The 24751-nt window shown below is 40.9% G+C and overlaps 1 pseudogene; it reads right to left on the bottom strand.

The window, feature by feature from the left end:
- Window positions 1-6956: 6956 nt before the first annotated feature.
- LOC116569512 lies at window positions 6957-11896 on the bottom strand (annotated as a pseudogene).
- Between the last annotated feature and the right edge of the window lie 12855 nt (window positions 11897-24751).

Genomic DNA, 24751 nt, shown 5'->3' with positions numbered 1-24751 from the left:
CGCATCAGGTCTTCTGCTCTGCAGGGAGCCTGCTTCCCTTCCTCTCTCTCTGCCTGCCTCTCTGCCTACTTGTGATATCTGTCTGTCAAATAAATAAATGAAATCTTAATAAATAAATAAGTAAATAAATAAATAAATAAATAAATAAAACTTAGTCTGTAAGGCTGGGAGATGTTGCCCTCTCTGTAAGAGGCGGCCCCGACCATTTGGTTTGATTCTCGATGCTTGGCACGAAATAAAGCTTTGCTTGACCTTCGCTTTGTATCAGTCTTGCTCCTTTGACCATAGACCTAACATTGGGGGCTCATCCAGGATCAAACAATGAGGACTGAGCCAGCATCAGAATTTCTGGGAAAAGCCTCCGGAGGTAATATCTCGAGATCACATCCTTCAAGATCCTGTCTGTTTGTCTGTCTGGTTGTGGAGTTCCAGGGTATAGCCCACCAGGGAAATACTGGACACAGTATCACTACCCAGGGCTGGAGTGGATGCGGGGATGCCCCATCCCTCCTCAGGTAGATCGCCAGGGGTTTCAAGTCCCCCTAGGTAGTCAGAGGACCTGCCATGGAGTTTGAGTCCCCCTAGGCAGTCAGGGGGTTCGAGTCCCCCTAGGTGGTCACCGGGGCTCAAGTCCCCCAGGCGGTCTGGGGACTGAGAAAATCCCCACTGGCGGCAGGTTCTAGGTAAGGGCCGCTGGGTCTGTGGTTGTCTTTGTCTTGTCTTTTTGTTGTCTGTTGTGATGTTTGTATTTGAAGGAATGGGCAAGTAGAGAGTAAGGGGACTCTGACTTTTATCTCTCTGTTCCTTTTAATAGATGTGGGGCTTCTCCCTCACTCATTTCTTGTGTTAATGGCTATAACTGGAGCCAACCGTGGTTAGTCTAACTCGAGACAGAGACTTTAAGAAATATTCCCAAGCAGCTACCGAAACTCCCTTTGTTTCGGGAAAATCCCTTGCCTTCTCTAGCCCGACGTGGACTGCCTAGCTCCTCCCCCTTGCTGGCGGGAAAGCATGGCATCTGCTCCTCTATTGGAGCTGATGAGCTCTAAACCTGGAAACCCTTTCTCTGCCTTCTGGTGGCACTTTGTTCTTCTGTCTCCCCTTTCTGTTTCTGCACCAACTTGGGTGTGGTCTGCATAACTGGCTCTAGACCATCCTTGGTGCTTCCTGCACCATGGCTCCTTCTCTCTTCACTGTCAGGAACAAGAAGAGCACCCCTGGACATAACACCGCCCACTCCAGATCTTCCCACCCGTTTCTCAGGTAAACATTGGAAGTGGAGTGGGCCCAGGTGGAACATAAATCAGTATTTGAACTAAGTTAAGTTTGTTGGGTTAATTAGGATGAACATGTCTTTTGAGCTAACAGCAGTAAATGTGAAACTTCAATCAAACTTTACTGAGGGGCAAATAAGCTCGTGTTATTTGTTAACATCTGTTAACAAAGAGATGACTAAACTGATGGCTAATTGTCTGTCTCAAAGTTTTAATGGATAATTGTTAAAGTAGCTTTCAAAGTCTTTGGTAACCTCAAACTTCAAACCAAATGGGATAAAATGCTAGAGGGTTGGTTGCTGGAACTAGGTTTGTGCTTTTGAAATCTGTTGGTAAACATATTTTGTGCTTAACTGATTCATAAATTTGCCTTCTAAGAATTCTGTTGTAACAGTTCACAATTGGTTAATATTTAGTCTTCATTAGAGATTGAGATGTTTCTAAGAAAATATAAATTGTTTTCTCTTTGCCTGCTCAGAATTGTAAATGAGATCTCTTTGACTCATAAAGCTTTTCCCTGAATGCTAAGTTACTCAGGAAGTACTAAAAAACCAATGATAAACCTTAGGTTACATTTGGGTAAATGCTGTAACTACTCTAGAGGTTCTATACATTTCCTAGTTTTAATGTTTTGATAGGGTCATCACTTGATATTTAACCATATCTATTCTGAGTTTTTGTCATTTGTAATTGTTTTAATTCTCTTGTAAAATGAATTTCACCTTAAAGAAAATTCATATGGGAGATTTTCAGGACAAATACAGGTCTTTGATATGTTAAAATTCTGGAACTGAAATGGGTAAGAATTTCCAGAATTCTGGAATTCAGAATTCCTTCAAACACAAACATCACAACAGACAACAAAAAGAAAAAAGCAGCATTCAGACTAAACCAGAAATAGTAACATGGGACTAGATGAACTGAAAGATTGTAATGTTGTGTTTCTTAATGTTTTGTCTTATTTTAAACATTGCTGGTTCTGTAATGTTTGCTCTTCCAGACTAGGGAAACTTTTTCTTAAGTTATCTGTAACTTACAGAGATGTAAAAGTATTCATTTGTAAACAAATCAGGGCATTCAACTTTCCTCTCTATCTGAACCCTCTGAAACTCAAAAGGTCTCAGAAAGTATTCTTTCTTCCTTGGCAATCAGTCATTTGCATAAGTTCAATAAGAATCTGTTCTCCTTGTAACAGGACACCATTGGAAACACTGGTTATTTTACCAAGGCTTTGACTGGAATGTCATATTTGAAAAAGACTCAGATATGACCAGACAGCTTAAAGGAACTAAGGTTGACTTTATGAAACCTGGATCTGTAAAGCCCTTTGGAAATGCTAGTCTGATACCTGGCTTACAGAGTTCCCAGCAGCCTCAACAGGTGAGTAAAAGATGTCACGTCCTGGCAGGTGCAGGAACCTCAGGATGCTTTGGGGACCTCAGGAAGAGGAATTTGCCCAAATTGACAGGTATTGCAGGCATGTCTGATGGCAAGTACATGACTTGGCTTCTGGCTTGGAGAGGCTACTAAAAGTTCAACCTAGAGATTCCTTATAAGAAATTCCAGAAAAGCAGATTCTAAAAGATCTATATGATCACTCACTGTTCTTGCTGAGCTTATGTAAATAATTAAGCCTAGTTTGTTAAAACTGGACTTGTTTTTCAAATAAATTAATCCTGATTTGGCTATCTCTGGAAATGAGGGTTATTTTAGAGAGAAAAATTATGTTTTAATAACACACCTTTATGGATGTTAAATTCTAGAATTCATTGTCTTTAAATGTTTGTTTACCTAAGCTAGACAACTTGAGGTAAACTTCAGAGAAGTTGCACAATAGCTCGTTTAGACGATCTTGCCTTTGCCAGTCAGTCAGCCCCAGATATAAGGAGGAAACTTTGGAAAATTAAAGGATTTGAAGGGAAGAATCTGACTGAGTTAGTGGGAATAACAGAAAAGATGTTTAACAACTGGAAAGTATGGACACAAGTATATGTTAGTTTTTGTGGATACCTTTTCAGTCTGGGTAGAGACTTTTTCCACCAAACATGAGATGGCAGGAGTGGTAGCCAAAAAGCTACTAGAGGTTTGGGCTACCTCTCGTGGTTAGGTCAGACAACGGCCCTGCATTTGTGAGTTCACAAATGGCCAAGGCTGTGCACACTAATTGGAAACTACATTGTGCCTACTGGCCCCAGAGTTCCAGGTAGAGAGAATGAACCGGACTCTTAAAGAGACCTTGACAAAGCTAATTCTGGAGACTTGTGGTGGATGGGTGGATCTCCTTCCTCTCGCCCTCCTCAGGGCATGATGTATACCCTACTTAAACAAGGTAACCCCATTTGAAATAATGTTTGAGAGATACCCCCACTCCCGGCTCTGCCCTCAGCTACAAGAGGTTGCCCTAGCAGAAATGACTGATCAGTCTGTACTCCAGTCACTGCAGGCATTACAGTATGTCTTAAAAAGAGCCCAGGCAGGGATCCGAGCTGCCCACACTGAGACAGAGACAGAGACAGAGGTGGAACCACATCCTTACCAACCCAGGGACTTGGTTTGGATACGCCACCACCAAGTGGGAAACTTGGAGCCTCACTGGAAGGGATCATTTGCTGTCATCCTGACCACCCCACAGCAATAAAAGTAGAAGGCACCAGGGCCTAGATTCACGCGGGTCGCGTCAAATGAGCCGAGGAAGAGGACGCCCCCAGAGATGGACCCCGCCAATCGTGGACTAAAGCTAAGAATCAAAAAACAATGAGTTCATTGAGTTCATTGTTGCTCTTATTGTTATAGTATAGGTGGGAAATAGAGACAATTGGGGCTTGACATGTTATTTCTAGAAAAAGGGGGGCTCTGTGTACCCCTAGGAAAGGAATGATGTTTCTGGGTAAATCACACTGGAGTCATTAAAAACAGTCTGGCAGCCATTAAAATGAGGCTAGAAGAGTCAAGGATTTGACTAATCTCCAGAGAAAGGAGGGGAATGTAAAGGCCTATTTAGCCAGAGTAGCTCCATCTCAGTTGAACAGCCATTTTGTTGTGTATACAGTAAAACTGAAACTGACCCTGCCTCCCCACCAGGGGACTTACTTAAAAGCAAGTCTGGGAAACTAGTAAAATATGGTCGACCAGTCCCAGGTAACAAAGCCCAAATACAAGGGCGGATCAGGCCAGGTGGAGACATCCAATCAGTGGAGCACACATACTGTCTCCTTAGCTACCAAGGAGTATGGGCCCTGCCTTTTGGGCGCCTTTTGGGTGCCAATTCTGACCAAGGTGATAAGCTAGTTCAAATATCTACTATAGGGTAAATTGTAATTCAATTGGCCACCGTGTGTGACCTAGCATGACTATGCAACTTTCTCTGTGTGTTACAATCTCCTTGGCCACCTGTGTGTGGCCAGGCTCAACCACATGGCCTTTGCCCTTTAAAATTTAGTCTGGGGGCACCTGGGTGGCTCAGTAGATTAAGCCTCTGCCTTCGGCTTGGGTCATGATCACAAGGTCCTGGGATCGAGCCCCACGTCCAGCTCTCTGCTCTTCGGGGAGCCTGCTTCCTCCTCTCTCTCTACTTGCCTCCCTGCCTACTTGTGATCTCTGCCTGTCAAATAAATAAATAAAATCTTAAAAAAAAAAAAAGTTAGTCTGTAAGGCTGGGAGGGGTTGCCCTCTCTGTAAGAGGTGGCCCTGACTGGTCAGTTTGATTCTCCATGCTTGGCACGAAATAAAGCTTTGCTTGACCTTTGCTTTGTATCAGTCTCACTTCTTTGATCACAGACCTGGCAATTTGTTTACAGAAGGTCATAACACAATAGGATGTTAAATTCATAATGATTTTGGCTGAAACTCCAGAGATAAAAATAGTAGATTCAAAGTGCACTCACATCTATAGAGTAAAATCAAATCTGTCTCACTCTGAGTGATGATTTTGAAAGGAATTGTAAGCTTCTTTGTGTTGTGCTTCTCTTATCCTCAAGCCTTTGCTAACATTTATTAAATGTACAGTCTAGGGCCTCCTGGGTGTCTCAGTTGGTTAAGTGTCTGCTTTTGGCTCAAATCATAATCCCAGGGTCCTGGAATGGAGCCCCACATTGGGCTCCTTGCTCAATGGGAAGTCTGCTTCTCCCTCTCCTTCTGTCCTTCCCCCTCCACTTTCTCTCTCTCTCAAATAAATAACTAAAATATATATTTTTTAATGTACAGTCTAGGGCACCTGGGTGGCTCAGTTGGTTAAGTGGCTGCTTTTGGCTTGGGTCATGGTCCCAGGGTCGTGGTGTCAAGCCCTGCATTGGGCTCCCTCCCAGCAGGGAAACTGCTTCTCCTTCTCCCTCTGCTGCCGCCCCCACCACCCCCACTTGTGTGCTTGCTCTCTTTCTCTCTGTCAAATAAATAAATAAAATCTTTTAAAAATAACAAAATAAAATGTACAGTCTTAACTCATATGTGTTTTGGGAAAATAAGCAAGAGGTATATGGCCCTTGGGCCAAAATGGCTTGGAGCATGGAAAAGCCAATTTCAAGATGGCAGAGCAAGGAGAGTTGACATAAGACACATATGACCACGAGGAACCTGGAAATGTGCTTTGGGAAGCCTGGAAATGATTAGGTTAGAAGTACCCTGTAGAAAGGAATAGAGACATCTCCTACTGTTGTCCATATCTTAAAGGGGAATTTTTGCACAGGGAAAACCAGAAAGGTCTCTGAAATCTTGGTTACACATGATTTCTATGGGCGCCGAATGAATGAATCCAAGGGAAATGTGGTAGTTGACTGGCAGAGGGGTTGGCAATGTGGCTGGAATCTTCCAGGAAAAAGAAGGAGAGATCTCTTGAAGGTTGACCAAGACTAGCTCCCAAATCATCTTAAGCTTTTATCCAAAAAGTGAAACTCATCCCTGTGTTCTTAGAAGAAGGAGTAACGTTATTTTCTAAGAAAAAGTGGACTTTGATTCTTTATGAGTATGAGAGATCAGAGAAGTTTTATTATAAAAACAAGAACCACGTAATTCAACTGGGTGAGGCACAGTAGAGTGCAGAGGACCTTCAAAGCAGTAAGTAATCAAGCTGTGGTAGCAACAGTTAGTTTCATAAGAAAAGGAGAAAACAGGTTAATTCAGCCACTATTTTGCATTTAATTTGGTCAAAGAGCTGCTATGGAGATGTCTGAACACAGAAAACATTGTTTCCTTATGTGTTGAATCTTTGTCTGTCACCCACTCTTTCTGGCATTTCACTTAGTTGAATTCTAAGAGATCTATTTTCCTGATGACTCTTTGTTCTTCAATGGGCAGATGATAAGGAACAACTTGAGTCCTTCTGTAAAAGTGTAATTAAACAAATTTCCAATCATCTGGAAAGAATTCTGTAAGTATCTCCATCTAAAGATTACTCAACACAAAGAACTAATCTTTCTAACAAACCATATGTGTAAGGTGAACACTGTATCCTGAAGGCAAAAATAAGGGAGTAGAAGTCACAGAGGAAGATGATCCAGAAAACTAGAAAGAAGCTAGAGGAGAAAGTTTTACTAGGGAGAAACAGAGAAAGCTTGGGGTCATCTTCTTGGAAGAATTCACGAGGTAGAAAGCATCCATACTTTCTGCTCTGGACTTCCACCAATCGACAATTTGTCCTTCCTCTGTTAAGTCAGCCAACCCTCTACAGATTGCTAACAGTGAACTTTATTACATCCTTCGGGAGAGCCTGGGAGACGCAGCTGAGAGCACTCTGACTTTGGTGAATGAGTCATGGGGGCAGGACCACCAGAAAGCACGCAGGAAGTAGATCTTTGCATTCTGTTCAATCTTCCTTAAACAGAAGTGAGAAAACAAAGCAAGCCATCTCCATGCTTGCATGATTACGTCAAGTATCCCACTTTTACTCTCAACTTCCTCTCTGGCATTTTGCTGCTTTAGAGCACAGAAAGCCTCCTTCTCTGCCAATCCCCACTCTGTTTCTTCCTTTCACGCTGTTTCTGCTGCTTCAGTTTATCTTCCAGCTTTCTGATTTTCTCTTCAAACTCCTCTCTGATCTGCATTTTCTGTCTCTCTAGCTCTGCTCTGTAAAATTCTTGTGTCACTTGGACTTGTTTCTGAATCTCCTCTTCGGCCTTTTGGTACATCTTCTTGGTGTAGCAGCCTCCTTTGTTCTCCACCACCACATGCTGGACCAGGACCAGCAGCTGCATTCTCTGGGCCTCCAGCTCAGCTCCTATCGCCCGATTGTTGAATGGGCAGTAGCGATCCCCAAACTCATGCACCAGCTCTCGGATGCTGTCTGGAGTGTCTCTAAGAATTTATGGAAACCGATGTCCTCCAACTCATCTCATCTCATACATGAGAGAATCATGTATGTCCTAGCTCAGGTCCAAACATCTGCAGAATCTTCTCCATGGCCTTCTGGTTTTCCTGCATGTACCAGCCCAGCGGAACCACCAGGAACAGAGCGTGAGGCCCCGGGGAGGTCAGGAGGACACAGTGAGCAATCTTCTTCCTCATGTCAGCATCCTGTACCTCAGTGTCGAAAATATCAGGTGTATCCACCATGACAAGTTCTCTCCTGTGCCACCAGCTACTCCGTTTCTTACAGACCATGGTGACTGATTTTGCTGCAGGACTGGAAGCAAGCACTTTCTGTGCAAGGATGTTGTTGCCCGTTGCACTTTTTCCTGCTCCAGTCTTACCCACTAAGACAAGTCTCAATTGTGAATCTCTGCGGTCTTGGGTTTCAAGCCCTGAGGCATCAGGAAACAAAAGTCACAGCATTAGGATGGACCTCTGGCTGTTTCCCCAGCAGGGCTCCTGTTCCCCTCACACACTCCTCCTCTCTGGCCCCCCTCCCGTGCGTGACCTCTGCACTCACAGGAGCACTACGGAAGGCCCTTCTACAGAAGCCTACTGAAAGTCTTCATGAAGCCTGATGTTCCCCTGCAGCACGTGGGGGAGGTCCAAGGGCTTTCCAGGATTCCACGGAGCTTCTTACTCTTATCTTTTTAGCAAAATAGCCCACAGAAGTGGAAACAAAAGAGTTCAAGAAGAGAATTCGGAGCTGTCGTGAGTAGCTGTTCCTTGTAAGAGCAATGCAGGAAGTAACTCGAAAACTGACTTTGGGACATCTCCGTGGGAGCTCCTCCCCCAGTTTGTATTCAAAATGGAACTTTTCTTCTTTCCATCAAGAAGCCAGGTAGGCGGGTTCTACAACCCATCCCATCCTCACAGGATACAAAAGGGATGCCTTGGCAGGAAGACAAAGCGCTATTGCTCCTGACTCTACCCTTCCCCTGACAACCTTACCTCTCACGCTTAACTTTCCTGTTTCTGAAATGCAGTGTGATTGGCGTGCCCATCACCCACGCAGACACATCCCACACATCCTTTACAGTAGACTTCGAGTCTTGAATTCTTCCTCAGGTCTTCCTCTACAAATCCTAGTTTAAATTCTGCATTATGGGTCATGAGGATCCCATATTTCAATAACGGGGATCATGCACACATTAAAGGCTGGAACTTCCAGTCCCCAGCACTCAGAAAAACTGGGATATAAAATATGGTAAGATAACTGAGTGAGCAATATTTCATTTGTCAAGTAAAAAGACAACGATTTATTTGATTTGCTCATTTTTCTTCTGGGTATGTCTTCCTTTCCAAAATAGAATATAAGGTTGAGAGAAATCAGCTCACAGAAGTTGCATGTTCAGTAGGCCCTAACACAGGTTAATTGAATTAATAATGTTTCTGCACATCTCTGAGGGAAAATATCTTTTAAATGATTCTTGCATGAAAACATCAGGTCATGGCATGAGTACTACCGCACAGATGAGTCGTTCACAAAAAGTACTTTTGAATATAAGAATGCATGATGGTAGGGGTGCCTGGGCGGCTTAGTGGGTTAAAGCCTCTGTTATGATCCCAGGGTCCTGGGATCCAGCCGTACATTGGGCTCTCTCCTCTGCGGGGAGCCTGCTTCCTCCTCTCTCTCTGCCTGCCTCTCTACCTACTTGTGATCTTTGTCAAATAAATAAATAAAATCTTAAAAAAAAAAGAATTGCATGATGGCAAAGAGCAGTTTGGTCCAGCAATGTTATCTGACATGTATTAAGAATATGTTTACTTATGAGAGTCTTTTTCTTCCGTGATACTTGTGTTGAACTCCATTCCTGATACTAACGATGAAGCTTAGTACAATCAGGGATTTAAAATCTTATTTTTTTCCAGACTTAATCTCTAATCCATCTCCCTAAAATTCACTGATACAGTAAATACTCTCAGTCATGTTCATAGACCAAAGGACGACTGTAAAAACTCTAATGATTTGAATTTTGGATGTGTGCAATCACTGTAGATGATAGAAAGTCAGCCCTCCAACTTTGAAGTTTCTCAATTATTTTATTTTTTCAAAAATTTATTTATTTATTTGTCAAATAAAGATCGAGAGAGAGAGAGAGCACAAGCAGGGAGAACAGTAGGCAGAGGCAGAAGCAGGCTCCCTGCTGAGCAAGGAGTTCGATGTGGGACTTGAACTCAGGACCCAGACCTCAGCTGAAGGCAGATGCCCAACAGACTGAGCCACCCAGCCGTCCCAGGTTCTCAATTGTTTTAGCAAGACAGAACCTTTCAAATACTCACTGCCAATGTCACAGCTTGGAAAGGAAAGGAAGAGATTTTTCTGGTGGCAGAAAACACTAGAAGGAATTTCAAACCAACAGCAGCAATAAAGATGAAGGAATGCTCTCAGAGGAAAGTGGGAATCCTGTGATTTATCAATCAGAATTCTAGCAGCAAAATGATGGTCTACTCTCATTGGGTCCTTGGGGGAAGGTGAGAGAAGAGACTTCCTACAAACTGTGGATACAGAGCTTTGGAAAATGACAAAGGGGAGTGCTAGTAACAGTGAGAAAATGATACCCCAACCCTAGGGGGGTGAACAAAGAATGGAACCCAGAGCCACCATGAGAGGAGCTGTCGCCTTTAGCTTAGGTTTGCAGCTGGTCAGAAATGGCCCTGCAGGGAGAGAGGCAGGAGAAAGAAGACCCAGCCTTGCTTTTCTACTCCCCTGGGGTCTCCTACTTGGACTTCCCACTGGCCAGACCAAGAAGAAGTCAGAGAGTAAGAGATCCCACCGATGTAGTCAGTCCATCGAGATCAGCCTCCTGGGGCAGAGATCTAGGGTGAAGAAGGCTGAAGTGTGGGTCTGCAGAGGTCAATGAAAAATATTGGGCACAGAAAACATTTTTAAGCTACAATCAGACACACTTTAAGTTAGGATGGGACCTAAAAAAGAAAAGAGAGAAAAGCAATAAGAGAATCTCCCAGAACCACAGAACCAGCTTTCCAGAGAAACCCAACGCTTCACTAAATAAATCACTCATAGCCCAACCCTGCAGCAGCACATGTCACCAGTGGCACTAACATGTGATGGATGCAGCATTTCTTCTTTGAATTCTCCTAAATTGAGTCTTTCGAGTCTATATATCATTGCCTGAGAATGCCAAGTTTGTAACTTTGTAAATTTGTCGGCACTGGAGGAGGGATGGGCTAATGGGAGGTGGGGGGGACCAAGCTGGGAAGAGGTTTCATTCCGGTTAGCTGTCACTGCAGAACAAACGATTCCGAAGCTCAGTGGCTTAAAGCAACAACCACCATTTTTTTTTCTCATCAATCTGCAATTTGGGCAGGACTCAGTGGGGATTGCTCAGCTTTGCCCTTTGCAACTCTGTCTGAGGCAGTGGGGCAGGTAGAGAGCCTGCTTCCGTGTCACCTAGCAAGTGGGTCCAGCTGGAAGATAAAGAGAAAGGGAGAGGGAAGGAGAGTTGGTCAGCAACGTCAAGCTGGGAGACTTAACAGGCAACATGGCCTTTGTCACAACATCATGGCGCGGTTCTGAGGGCAAGCATCCCAGCAGGGCAAGGACCATTTTCCTTGTCTAGGCTTAGAGTCCCAAAGGGTTGTTTCAGCCATGTGTTATTTATCAAAACAGTCACAAAATCTGTCCAATTCCAAGGTAGGGGACACAGACCCCTCATCTCAGTGGGAGAAGTAATGAAGTCAGATGGTGAGAAGAATAAGTAAGTAGAACACATTGTCACAGCCATCTTTAGGAAATACAGTCTACCGCTATTACAAGTCAGTAAATTCAGAAGCAAAAAGCAGAAGCAAAAGTGAAATTGACAGGACTACCAAAAAATATATCATATTTTTGAAAACAACCTCATAATCCCATTTAAATCCTCTAAAAGTATACTCCTCTCAGCTTCTTCCCTTAGATTTTTTATTTGTTCATCATACTTTATCTCCAGCCCTTTTATTTTTTCCTCTTGTTCTTACTGTGATTTATGAGTATATTCTTTTTCTACTTGTTTAATTTCTTTATTTAATGGATCAGTGTAGATTTTCTTCAGGACTTTCTGTCCTTTTTTTCAGACTCTTTTCCATGTTCTTATAAACAGTATCAGAAAAGTAAGCCCCACCGTTACTCTACATCATCTCTCCCACCATCCCCATCAGCTCCTGCACTGGAGCTTCTTCTCAGCTTCTGTGGCTCTGTTATCGAAGGCGCAGAAGCAGTTCCCACAATCCTTGATGATGTCCTTCAGGATGGGATCTACATCTGTTATACAGTCACACATGCTAAATCCTCCCAGCTATCTTTGGGAGTGAACAAAACGATCATGGGCTTCAAGGCTGCCTTCCCAAAGACAGCCTTGATCAATGCCATGGTCTTCTGCTCTTCCTCCATTCCCTCTAGTAGCCCAGCTGCAGAACCAGGAAGATGGCTTGGGGCCCAGAGCAGGAGGAGAGGACACACTGGCTGATTTCCCTGCAGGTGGTTTCTGGGGTCTCCTTGGTGTCAAAGAGCCCTGGGGTGTCAACAACAAGAAGATTCCACCCCTTCCATTCCCAAGATGCTTTTTGACCCTTTTTGGTAACAGAGTGGGGAGGAATTCTAGAGTCAAATGCTTTTCTTCCAAGGAGAGTGTTTGCTGTTGCGCTCTTCCCATTTCCAGTTTTCCCTACCAGAACCACCCTCAGTGTTGTCCTTCAGGTCGGCCATGTCAATATCAAGAGGATCTGGGACTTAGGTATCCCCAGACGCGAAGGAAGGGAAGGAGAAGAAAAGGGGTGAATGAAGGTATGTGGAAAACATTACCCCCTCGTTTCTCCTTCCTGTTCCTCTTTGAAAACGTGTCACAGTCTACTAACCATGTTGATCCCACAAAGACAGAAAGATGAAACAGTGTTTGAACTGTTGAAGGTGTTTGAACACCATGGAAGAAACAACAAAATAGTTAAAGAGTTTCCACACCATATCAGGTCCACATGGTGTCATGGGGAACTCACTTCAGCCCTTCAAGAGCTAAGAATCTCCATGCTTCTAAAGCTATTCCTGATGATTTAAAAAGAAGGAAAACTTTCGATTCTTTCTACGACAGAGGTAAATACTGATCCCGAAGACTAACAAAGATTTCACCAATAAATAAAGCTACAGACCTGTCTCATTTGTGAATACTAATACAAAAATCCTAAATACATTATTAGACACTAACAAGTGATACACCATGATTAAATGTGATTTATTTCAGAAATCCTAGGGTGGTTCAATATGAGAAAAAGTGCTATAACAACACATTCCCATGAATAGATTAAGATGAAAATACCTACATGCAGAAAAGACATTTCACCAAATGCAATACTGATTCATGTTTAAAGCATTTCATAAAATTTAAGTTATTAGATACTTCTTTAATGTGATCTTATATACATATAAATTAAAAATTTTTGTAATCACTTTTTTTCCCCCTGCAGCTAAAAGAGTTGACTATAAAATTCATTTGGATGAATAAAAAAGGAAATTAGCTCAGGCAATCAAGAAAGAGAAGAACTATGAGGGACTGGCTCTACCAGATAGCAGAGCATTTTAACCTCTTTAATTAAGGCACTATGACATCAGTGCATGAATGGAGAGAAAGAACAGTGAAACCAAACCAGAAAATTCAGAAACAGCCCAAATTAATCATACTGTATTCATGAATATTCAAGTCAATTATATTATGCTACATTTATATTCAATAAGTCAGCATCTCACATCAGTGGGGGAAAAGACAGACTAATAACCAGCACTGGGATAACTATAAAACCATACAGAAAAACACAAAAGTGCATCCACTTTCTTATGTCATTCAAATTCTAAATAGATTAGAAATCTAAACATAAAATATTAATCCATATACTAGAAGAGGGGCAAATTCTGCATAACTTGGGGTGGGGAAAATATTTCTAAGATTTTAAAGAAAGGGAAGTAAGAGAAAAGACTCATAAATTTGATTACATGAAAATCTAAAAGATAATGTGAAGCAAAGAACACTACAGGCAATAAAAACTCAAATGTCAAAATATGGGAAAAATTTTTTCCAGCCTATATAAAAAAGGGTTGATTTTCCCATTATAAAAAGAATAATAATGAATAAAAGAGAAAAGCAGCCTATTTTATGGAGAATTCCTAAAAGTAGAGAAACCAAAGACCAATAGCTTGATAGAAAATGGAATAAGACATAGGAGTCAACAGTTCAAAGGACAAAGAGTAAATGACCCCTGAATATACTAGAAGATATTAACACTCACTCAAAATAGAGAAAAAGAAATCAAACATACAAAAGATAAGATAACTAAATTTAAAAAATTCAAATTACACTGAGGTACTATTTCTCATCTACAGGTTTGCAAAAATCCAAAAATTTGCTGGTATAATCTGTTGGTAAAGGTTTAGAAGAAATATGTCCTCTTCTCCACAGCTAATGGGAATGGAAAAACAGCCCAAACCCTACAGAGGAGAAGTTAGCACTATCTTGGAAAAGTACTTGCACATTTATCCTTGGAGTATGAGTCCCAATTTTAGGGCATATGCCTATATATGAGGACAAGCCACCCCAAAATGTGCCACTTTGACATGCTGATTATTTTAAATAAAAGTTACTAAAGAGACAGCCTGTGCAAGAAGGACACTCAGACCTTTCTCTGTCCCCCTGCAAGTTGGAAACTAATCTTCCAGGTGAAAGGTGCCCTCCCTGTCCCAGGAGCTAAAGAGACATCCTTGTGACCAGAGATGGGGGATTTGGAGCTGAGAAGGCTCTACGGACAACTCTTGTTACTTTTTACTCCTTTACAACCACAGCCCAAAGTCTGTTTAGAATTCCTTATTAACTGAAGCTCCCAGTCAAGCTTTCTTTGTTTTGTCAATTCCTCCCAGATTCATTGTCTCTTGGTCTAAAAAGTATAAGAACTGCCTGCCTTGGTCATTTCTTTTGGTCTCAATTTCCTTCCTCCTCGCACACTCTGTTGTTGTTGTTGTTGTTTTCTCCTCTTAATCTGTCTCAAGTAAGTGTAATTCTTAGTCCAGCTGGAGGTCGCTGAAGGGTAGAGGAGGACTTTTTCCTTCCCTGCATCCCAAAGCTACACCGACAAAAATACAGGGAAAAAATTATGCATAAGTCTATTCACTGCATCACTACTTGTAATAGCAAAAGACCAAATATCTATCATATGCCCATAAATAGGGGACTGGTTGAATAAACGAAGATATATTCACACTGTGAGGTGTTGAGGAGAACGAGAACTTTCTCTGTATGCCGCTATGGAGAGATCCCTCCGTATGCCGCTATGGAGAGATCTCTCCGTATGCCGCTATGGAGAGATCTCCTGGACATTCCCTGAGGCAAAAAAAAGGCAAAGTGAAGAAAATACAGCATAATTTTACTACCATTTCTCTAATAAGGAGGAACATGAAGTATATGTATAAACTATTATATATATATATATATATTTTTTTTTTTTTTCCACGTACATGAAAAACCAGTGGCAAGAAAATCTGAAAACTAAACAAACAAAAAATCTACTTTTGTGGGGCTGGGAGGAACAGGTGGAGGGGACAAGGACAGAAGCTGGAAACTACACTTCTTTAAATACACTTAGATTTCACAGATTTGATCTTGAATGCATGTACTGGTATTCCCTGCTTTTTTAAAGTTTGAATTACTTGGGCCACCTGGGGAGCTCAGTTGGTTCAGCCTCTGCCTTCAGATCAGATCATGTCCTCAGGGTCCTGGGATCAGGCCCCACATTGGGCTCCCTGCTCCGTGGAGAGCCGGCTTCTTCCTCTACCTCTGCTGCTCCCCCTGTTTGTGCTTTCTGTTTATTTCTCTATCAAATAAACAAACAAACAAACAAATAAATCTTTTTAAAAAAATAAAAAAAAAAAGTTGAATCACACCACTTTGCTTTTATGAAAGAACTGCACATGAACTTGTTTTTACTAATCAAAGTAAATTCAAAGAGGATTTTCATTTTTACAAAAAATGCTGAAAGCAAAAACAGTGTTCAGCATTTGTTTCACATTTAGATGAGCCACTGGCGAGACAGCACACATCTTGGGCCGTGAGAATGATGCTGCCAAGCCCCAAGAACCCCACAAAGCATCTCAGCATCCAGCTGCCAGAGCTTTGAACTATGTGAACATGTGGACTTTATGTCAATTGATTTTGTGCATTTGTTAGCAAGTTGTGTCTGAAGCTATTAGAAATGTATAAGGGAGGTGACATTGGGGGATCTCAGAATACCCCCCAAATTTTTCCATATACATTAATGGTAATTGTTTCTCTTCGTTTTGGTTTCTGAAAGATTTTATAGGAATGTTCTGCTTTCAGATAGTAGGGGAAACCTGTAATAGTTTATATAAATATACAATAAAACCATATTTTAAAACATTAGTAGTAAGTGGCACCTGGGGGACTCAGTTGGTTAGGTGTCCAACTCTTGATCTCAGCTCAGGACTTGATCTCAAGGTTAAGTTCAGGCCCCACATTAGACTTCAGCATGGAGACACTTTGTTTGTTTGTTTAATCTATTTATTTGCAAGAGAGAGTGAGGCAGAGCATGGGAGGTAGGGGCAAAGGGGGAAGCAGACTCCCTGCTGTGCAGGGAGCCTGATGTGGGGCTCAATCCCAGGACCTTGGGATCATGACCCAAGATGAAGGCAGATGCCTAACAGACTGAGCCACCCAGGCAGCCCTACTTTAAATACATACATACATACATATTTTTAAAAATACCCGTAAAAGTCAAAAGCAAATGACACATAGAGTATTCGGTGAGATGGACAAACCACACAAAAAACTGGTCAAAGAAACTTGAAAATGCAGTAATTTCATTGTCTATCCCTAGTGGAATATACCATAAGATCAAAAAGGAAAAAACTTGCCAAAATGATCTAAAATTGCTTTCAGGAATCCTATTCTGTTCTTAGAATTGTGTATGTGTGTGTGTATGCGTGTGTAGTTTTGAAGGCCAGTGACAAGCCCAGTGGCAACGAGCATCCTGAGTGACCATACTGTGCTCTTCAAATGCCATTTCCCACTAAAAATACTAGGACTCTTAGGTGAAAGTACCGATCCCAGTCTGGTCTAGGAAACATGCAAGTAGATTCTAGGCTGTCTCGTGACACTATAAAGCAAGGATGCTAACAAAAATTACTCAGACCTTTTGATGGCTGCATAGTATTCCATTGTTCATAAAAAAATAATAAATTTAATTTTAAAAAAAACAGGAGAAAAAAATTACTCAGAGCACAGGGCGCCTACATGGCTCAGTCGGCAGAGCATGCAACTCTTGATCTCGGGGCTATGCTGGGTATAGAGATTACTTTAAAAAATTGCCTGAATCTTATCAAAAGGACTAAAGAGTCAGCTTGAAGAGGCTCTGGCAGAGATGGGGCAATTGAGGATCCACAGAATAATATTTCCAATGGATTGAAACAGATCAAATATGCTAAGATCCACAACTTCATAATATCATCATCTTAAAAGAAGTCACTTGTTCCCTTCAGAGTATGCCTAAAAATAATTTCATCATTCTGAATATGGACAAATAAAGGGAAAGAATCAAGTATGTCTTTTGTGTTCTCTAACTGTACCTCCTGGAAATGGAAGAACCATTGAGGGGAAGTTTCTTTTTATAGGGTTATTCCATCTAATAAATGAAGAAAGATTGATGGGATTAGCATATCATAATTTGTGACGCTCGATGAAACCATTTTACTCTAGGCTGTCATTAGTGTCTGCTAAATCACAGGAAGAGAGAGAAGGGAATGTAGTGTGCCTTCTGATGCACATTTACAACAGCTCCCATGAAATAGACCCACCCAAAAAACCAGGCAAACCTTAATCTGATCAAGCCTCTCCTTAAATATAAATTCCTTCAAAACACTGAAATTAGACGAGCACATTAATGGACATCAGGAGGATTTAATCAACAAGATGCACACTGTCCAACTGTTAAACAACAACAATGACAACGACAACAATTTCACAGACAGAAACAGAAAGGTAGAGACTTTTCCATTAAGCTAAACTTAAGACATATCAAATAATTGCAATTTATGAACCTTATTGGGATCTGGTTTCAAACAATTTTTAAAATTATGAGACCATCGGGGAATCTGAATACATATGGTAATTTTTAAAAAATTACTAATTGCTTTTCAAAGCCTGAAAAAGTCATATTTTTAGTGGTCTTTATCTTTCAGACATACATACTCAAATTCTTACTGATAAGTGATACAGTGTCTGACATTTGTTTCAAAATAATCTGGGATGGGTGGGAGGGGTTTATAGATGAAACAAGACTGACACAAATTGATAATTGTTGAAGGTACATAGAAGTTCTCTTTATCTTTGAATGAGTTGAAAATCTCCCACAACTGGTGTGCCTGGGTGGCTCAGTCCATTAAGCGTCTGCCTCCTGCTCAGGTCATGATCCCAGCGTCCTGGGATCGAGCCCCACATCGGGGTCCCTGCTCAGTGGTGAGCCTGCTTTTCCCACCCCCTCCCTTCTCCCTGTACTTGCCACTCCACCTGCTTGTGCTCTATCACTTAAATGAATAAAATCTTAAAAAAAAATATTGTCCACAATAAAAAATTTAACTTGTTCTTAATATAACACCTACTGAATGTATACTATATACCAAGCCCCTGATAAATAGGTTTTGTACATTAACTCCTTTACTCCTCAAAAATACCTGAAAGGAAGCTAATTTTATTATTCTAATTTTTAAGGTCTATTTATTTATTATTTAAATAATCTCTATCCCAACATGGGACATGATCCTGAGATCAAAAGTCACACACAGGCTCTTCTGACGGAGCCAGACAGGCACCTCTATCCTAATCATTTAAATGAGGAAATTGATGTGGCTCAGAAATGCGGAGAGACTTGCCCAAGGTCCAGTGCTGATGGGCATTGAGCAAAGGAGGGATCCAGTTCAAAGTCTGTCTGACCACCATCCTCATGCATGACCACTGCACACTACGGCCTCTTCCTGGTTCCTTCTCAGGTCCTTGATTCCACATTTCCGCTTACACTGAATCAGAAATAGATCAGGGGTGGGGCACCTGGGTGGCTCAGTGGGTTAAAGCCTCTGCCTTCCGCTCAGGTCATGGTCTCAGGGTCCTGGGATCAAGCCCCACAGTGGGTTCTCTGCACAGTGGGGAGCCTGCTCCCCGCCCCCACCCCGCTCTCTCTACCTGCCTCTCTGCCTACTAGTGATCTCTCTCTCTCTCTGTCAAATAAATAAATAAAATTTAAAAATATATATATTACTTATGTCCACTTGAAAATCTGCACACAAATATTTATAGCAGTTTTATTCATAATTGCCAAAATGTGGAAACAACCAAGATATCTTTCAATAAGTGAATGGATAAATAAACAGTGGTATATCAGATAATGGAATATTATGGAATGTTAAAAAGAAATGAGCTTTCAAGCTATGAAAACACATGGAGGAAAGTTAAATATGTATTTTAAATGAAATAAGCTCATCTGAAAAGGTGATGTACTCTGTGATTCCAACTCTATGACATTCTAGAAAAGGCAAAACTATGGAGACAGTAAAGGATCAGTGGGTTGCCACAGTTTGGGAGGATAGACTCGTAGGTGGAGCAGAATGAGCCACCCAGGTGCCCCTGGAGTTTCCTTTTGGGGGGAATGTTTTAAAGTATGGATTTAATGTCCTTGAGAGATATAAGACTATATGGGGGCATATGAAAAGGACACAAGAGGCAACATGAAAGAGGTCCCAATGACCAAAGCCTTTTTTTTATAGTTATACTCCAGCTAATAAACACAGACGAATGATAAAGTATTTGAATTTTGCAACCCCTAATAAGTGAATAGATCTAGGCAATGATGATCAATGATTACTAGATATCCCTAAAATAGACACAACTCTTCATCATATGCCTCCAGAAGGAAGAGTACACACTATGTGTAAGTTGCAGTACATGGACCTTTTGTGGATCTATATTCAAATTTTTAAAAAGTAAAGTAAAAAAAAAAAAGTGCATGACAACTGGGGAGGACGGAACACTGCCTAGATATTTAATAGTAAATATTCATTTCCTAAATGTGATTTGAATAAAAGGGGGAGTCCTACTATAGACAAAGGGCTGATATCCAAGATGTATAAAGAACTTCTCAAACTCAACACCCAAAAAACAGATCATCATGTCAAAAAATGGTCAGAAGACATGGACACTTCTTCAAAGAAGACATACAAGTGGTTAGCAGAACATGAAAAAAGGTTCATCATCATTAGCCATCAGGGAGATTCAAATCAAAACCACATTGAGATACCACCTCACACCAGTAAGAATGGCCAAAATTAACAAGACAGTAAACAACAAGTGTTGAAGAGGATGTGGAGAAAAGGGAACCCTCTTACACTGTTGGTGGGAATGCAAGCTGGTGCAACCACTTTGGAAAACAGTACGGAGATTCCTTAAGAAATTAAAAATAGAGCTACCCTATGACCCTGCAATTGCACTACTGGGTATTTACCCCAAAGATACAGATGTAGTGAAAAGAAGGGCCATATGCACCCCAATGTTCATAGTAGCAATGGCCACTATAGCCAAACTGTGGCAAGAGCTGAGATGCCCTTCAACCAATGAATAGATAAAGAAGATATTGTCCATATATACAATGGAGTATTATGCCCCCATCCAAAAGGATGAATACCCAACTTTTGTATCAACATGGATGGGACTGGAGGAGATTATACTGAGTGAAATAAGTCAAGCAGAGAGAGTCAATTATCATGTGGTTTCACTTACTTGTGGAACACAAGGAATAACACGGAGGACATTAGGAAAAGGAAAGAAAAAGTGAATCAGGTGGAAATTGGAGGGGGAGAGGAAGCATGAGAGACTGTGGACTCTGAGAAACAAACTGAGGCTTTTAGAGGGGAGGGGAGTTGGGGGATGGGTGAGCCTGGTGGTGGGTATTAAGGAGGGCATGCATTGCATGGAGCATTGGGTGTGGTGCATAAACAATGAATCTTGGAATACTGCATCAAAAACTAATCATGTATTTTATGATGGCTAACATAACAAAACAAAAATTTTTTTAAAAAGGAGAGTCCTAGTGCTTTAGAGTTATGTACTGAAATGTTCACAGATAAAATGGTGATATCAAAGATTGGCTTTTGAATAATCAGGAGAGAAAGGGATGAGGTTTAGATGAAAAAAAGATTGCCACGTATGATAATGCTGGACTCCTAATGATGGATTCATTAAGTTCAGTACACTGGTTTTTTTTTTTAGCTTCTCTCTATATAGAATTTCCAACTCAAAATATATTGACAAAGGTTTGTCAAAGTTCACAGTATTTCCATTTTTCCAAACATTTTCAATATATTGGGTTAAACAGGATAACTTCCAACCTCTCTGGGAAAGAGTTAGAAATATAGTACAGTCATTTTATAGGCCTTGAAAAGCTTTTTTGGCATACTTCCCAGAGATTGCAAAATCTAATGTTTCCAATGACTGGCTAATAAATCCTTTTGGAAGTCAAGCAGTATACACTGTCTTGTTTTCAACAAAAAAGAAGGCAGATGTATCCATTAACAGACAATTAAAAATTAATGACAGATTGCTATTATGGTTTTGACATTTATCTTGGAAGGAGTACTAAGAATTAAGTGGTATTGCCATAACAAAATTGTTTCCATTCCTATTTATTTATTTATGTGAATGAGGTTTCTCATTACCTTTCTTGGGTTCCGTTATCAAAGGAGCAAGACTGATACAAAGCGAAGGTCAAGCAAAGCTTTATTTCGCGCCAGTATCAAGAATCAAACCGGCCTGGGCCATCTCTTACAGAGAGAGCGACCCCCCACAGCCTCACAGACTAGCTTTTATAGGGCAGAAGCCATGTGGTTGAGCCTGGCCAATGAGATTGGAACACACAGAGAAAGTTGCATAGTCATGCTAGGTCACACATGGGTGGCCAATTGAATTACAATTTACTCTATAGTAGCTATTTGAACTAGTCTATCACTTTGGTCAGAATTGGCACTCAAGTTGGCGCCAGAAAAGGAGGGGCCCACATTCTTTGGTGGTTAGGGAGGTAGTATGTGTGCTTTACTGATTGGACGCCTCCATCCGGCCTGACGCGTCCTTGCATCTGGGCTCTGTTATCTCTGCCTGACCTGACCCGTTCTTGTATCTGGGCTCTGTTATCAGGGACTGGTCAGCTACATTTTACTGGTTTCCCAAACTTGTTTCTAAGTAAATTCCTCGGGGGGGGGGGCAGGGTCATTTTAAGTTTACTGCACAAACAACAAAATGGCTCTTTTACTGAGATGGAGTCGCTCTGGCTAAGTAGGCCCTTACACCTTCACCAGTTAAAACTAAATATGGGAATAGAATTAATCTGAACATTGTCTCATTCTAGCAAAGAATAATAATCATGCATGTATATATGAAATAAATGGGGGAAAAAGCCTCCTTTGCCTCACTGAGAGATGCATTTCCAAAATAAAAAAGTTACTGTTTTTTTTTTTCTGGAAATGTGATACATTTGTGTTGCTTTGATCAGTTGTGTACTAATAACACCTTAGTAATAACCAAATACAGAAGAGACTGTTCAAACTTAAAGCTTTATGGTCATATAATTTTTTTCAATTTTCACATACATTTTTAAAACAGAAATGTGTGTGACCAGGGTGATAAGAATTTCCTGGCACAAAAATCCATTATAATAAAACACAATTCTGTGGGAGAGGTAAATGGGCAGTGAAGGAGAAAAAGGAACAGACTATTAGGAAGGAGCTCACGTATTTTTTAAATAGCTTCTGATTACTATTCAATTTCTGGTTTTATACTATTTTTTAATATCTACAATGTGCTAGAAACTGCATTCTTTGCAAGCATTCATGAAAAAATTTTAGAAGTTCAGTTTAAAATAGTGAAGAGAGGGGTGACTGGATGGCTCAGTGGGTTAAGCTCTGCCTTCAGCTCAGGTCATGATCTCAGGACTCAGGGTCCTGGGATCGAGCCCTGTGTTGGGCTCTCTGCTCAGCAGGGAGCCTGCTTCCCCCTCTCTCCTTGCCTCTCTGCCTATTTGTGATCTCTCTCTCTGTCAAATAAATAAAGTCTTAGAAATAAATACATTTTTAAAATGCTGAAGAGAGCATTCGGATTTTTAAAATTCTTTTAGTGAATACAAAAGCAAAAACATTGCCTGAGATAAACTCATACATAAATACGTGATGATATTTTTATTTAAAAAGTTCATTAAGGGGGCACCTGGGTGGCTCAGTGGGTTAAGCCTCTGCCTTCGGCTCAGGTCATGATCTCGGGGTCCATCGGGACTCTCTGCTCAGTGGGGAATCTGCTTCCTCCTCTCTCTCTGCCTGCCTCTCTGCCTGCTTGTGATCTCTGCCTGTCAAATAAATAAATAAAATATATTTTTTAAAAAGCTCATTAAGGTTAAAACCTAGAAACAACACAAATATCCATCAACAGTTGACTCAAAAAACAAATTGCAGAATGCTCATACAATGGAAAAATACACAGCAGTAAAAACGGGCAAAGTACAGGTCCCACCATCAACATGGATGATATCAAATATATTATGTTGAACAAAAGGAGCAATTCCCAGGAACACACAGAGTCTGATTCCATTTTTGTTGAGATTAATAATGGACAAAACTAAAAATAGGTATTATTTAGGGCAACAGACATAACTTTTACAGTAAAATTGTATGATTACACCATGGTGAGAGGGAGGAATGGTGATGTGGTCAAGAAGGGAGTGATGGGGACAGAGTGGAGAACCTCAATGTCAATGCTCTGTCTCCTCAACGGGGTATTTACTTGATGGATCTTCTTCAAACCGTACCTACACTCATATGTATGATATGCTGAACTACAAAACATTCCACCACGCTGAAAAGCATGAAATGAGATCTGAACTAATAGAAAAATATGCTATGTTCTCATGAAAATACCATACTATAGGGCACCTGGGTGGCTCAGTGGGTTAAGCCGCTGCCTTCCGCTGAGGTCATGATCTCAGGGTCCTGGGATCGAGTCCCGCATCGGGATCTCTGCTCAGCAGGGAGCCTGCTTCCTCCTCTCTCTCTCTATGCCTGCCTCTCTGCCTACTTGTGATCTCTCTCTGTCAAATAAATAAATAAAATCTTTTAAAAAAAAAAAAAAGAAAGAAAGAAAATACCATACTATAAAAGTGTACAATCTTCCAAAATTGATAGATATTTAATTTAGTTCCAATTGAAATCCCAACTTGTCACGTGCAGAAGTAGGTAACACATTCTTCTTATTTTAAAAGATTTATTTATTTGAGAGAGAGAGATGTATGTGCAAGGGGAGAGGCAGAAGAAGAAGGAGAGAGGAATCCTGAAGCAGACTCCCCACTGAGCCTGGAGCCAGAGGGGTGCAGGGCCCAACCCCAGGACCCTGGGCCAAAATCAAGTCAACAGCTTTACCAACTGAGACACCCAGGTGTCCTAGATAACACTTTCTTAAGGTTCCCATGGGATGAAAAATGCCTAAACATAATCAAATCAGTCTTATATTGACTTAAACATAGACAAACTAATAAAATAATACAGAATACACAGTGAATCCCGGTTAATAATGGAATTTAATATATGACAAAAACTAGGGAATTAACAGTTGAATTAGTCAGTGTTGTTCACCCAAATAGTTTTCTAACTAGAAGACAAAAAAGCTGAGCTCCTATCTTACACTATATACAAATCTACAAAGAATTGAATTCTCATCTGTAAAGAATAAGACAAAAATATTAGAACAAAATATCGGAAACTAGATGTACAATCCGAGGGTTGGGTATACTTTCTTAACCAAGACATGAAGACAGAAATTATCAAAGAAAAAAATAGCTTTCAACATTTTATTATGACAAAGATGCCATAAATGAAGTGAAAAGAGAAAAAAGAAAAAAGAGAGAGAAAAAAGAAACCTACCAGATTTGAAAAAAGATGAAAAATTTAAATCTGTTTCCAAAAGAGTTCACTCAAGTCCAGGAAGGGTACACCATGTGTGCAGACTGTTGGCAGGTGGCGATAAACAGCCAGCGCGTGTATGAAAAGATACTCAACTTCATGA

The sequence above is a fragment of the Mustela erminea genome, chromosome 11, assembly GCF_009829155.1.
Source record: "Mustela erminea isolate mMusErm1 chromosome 11, mMusErm1.Pri, whole genome shotgun sequence".
Classification (NCBI taxonomy): Eukaryota; Metazoa; Chordata; class Mammalia; order Carnivora; family Mustelidae; genus Mustela; species Mustela erminea.
The sequence above is the reverse complement of the archived record's forward strand: the minus strand, read 5'-3'. Positions and strand labels throughout refer to the sequence as shown.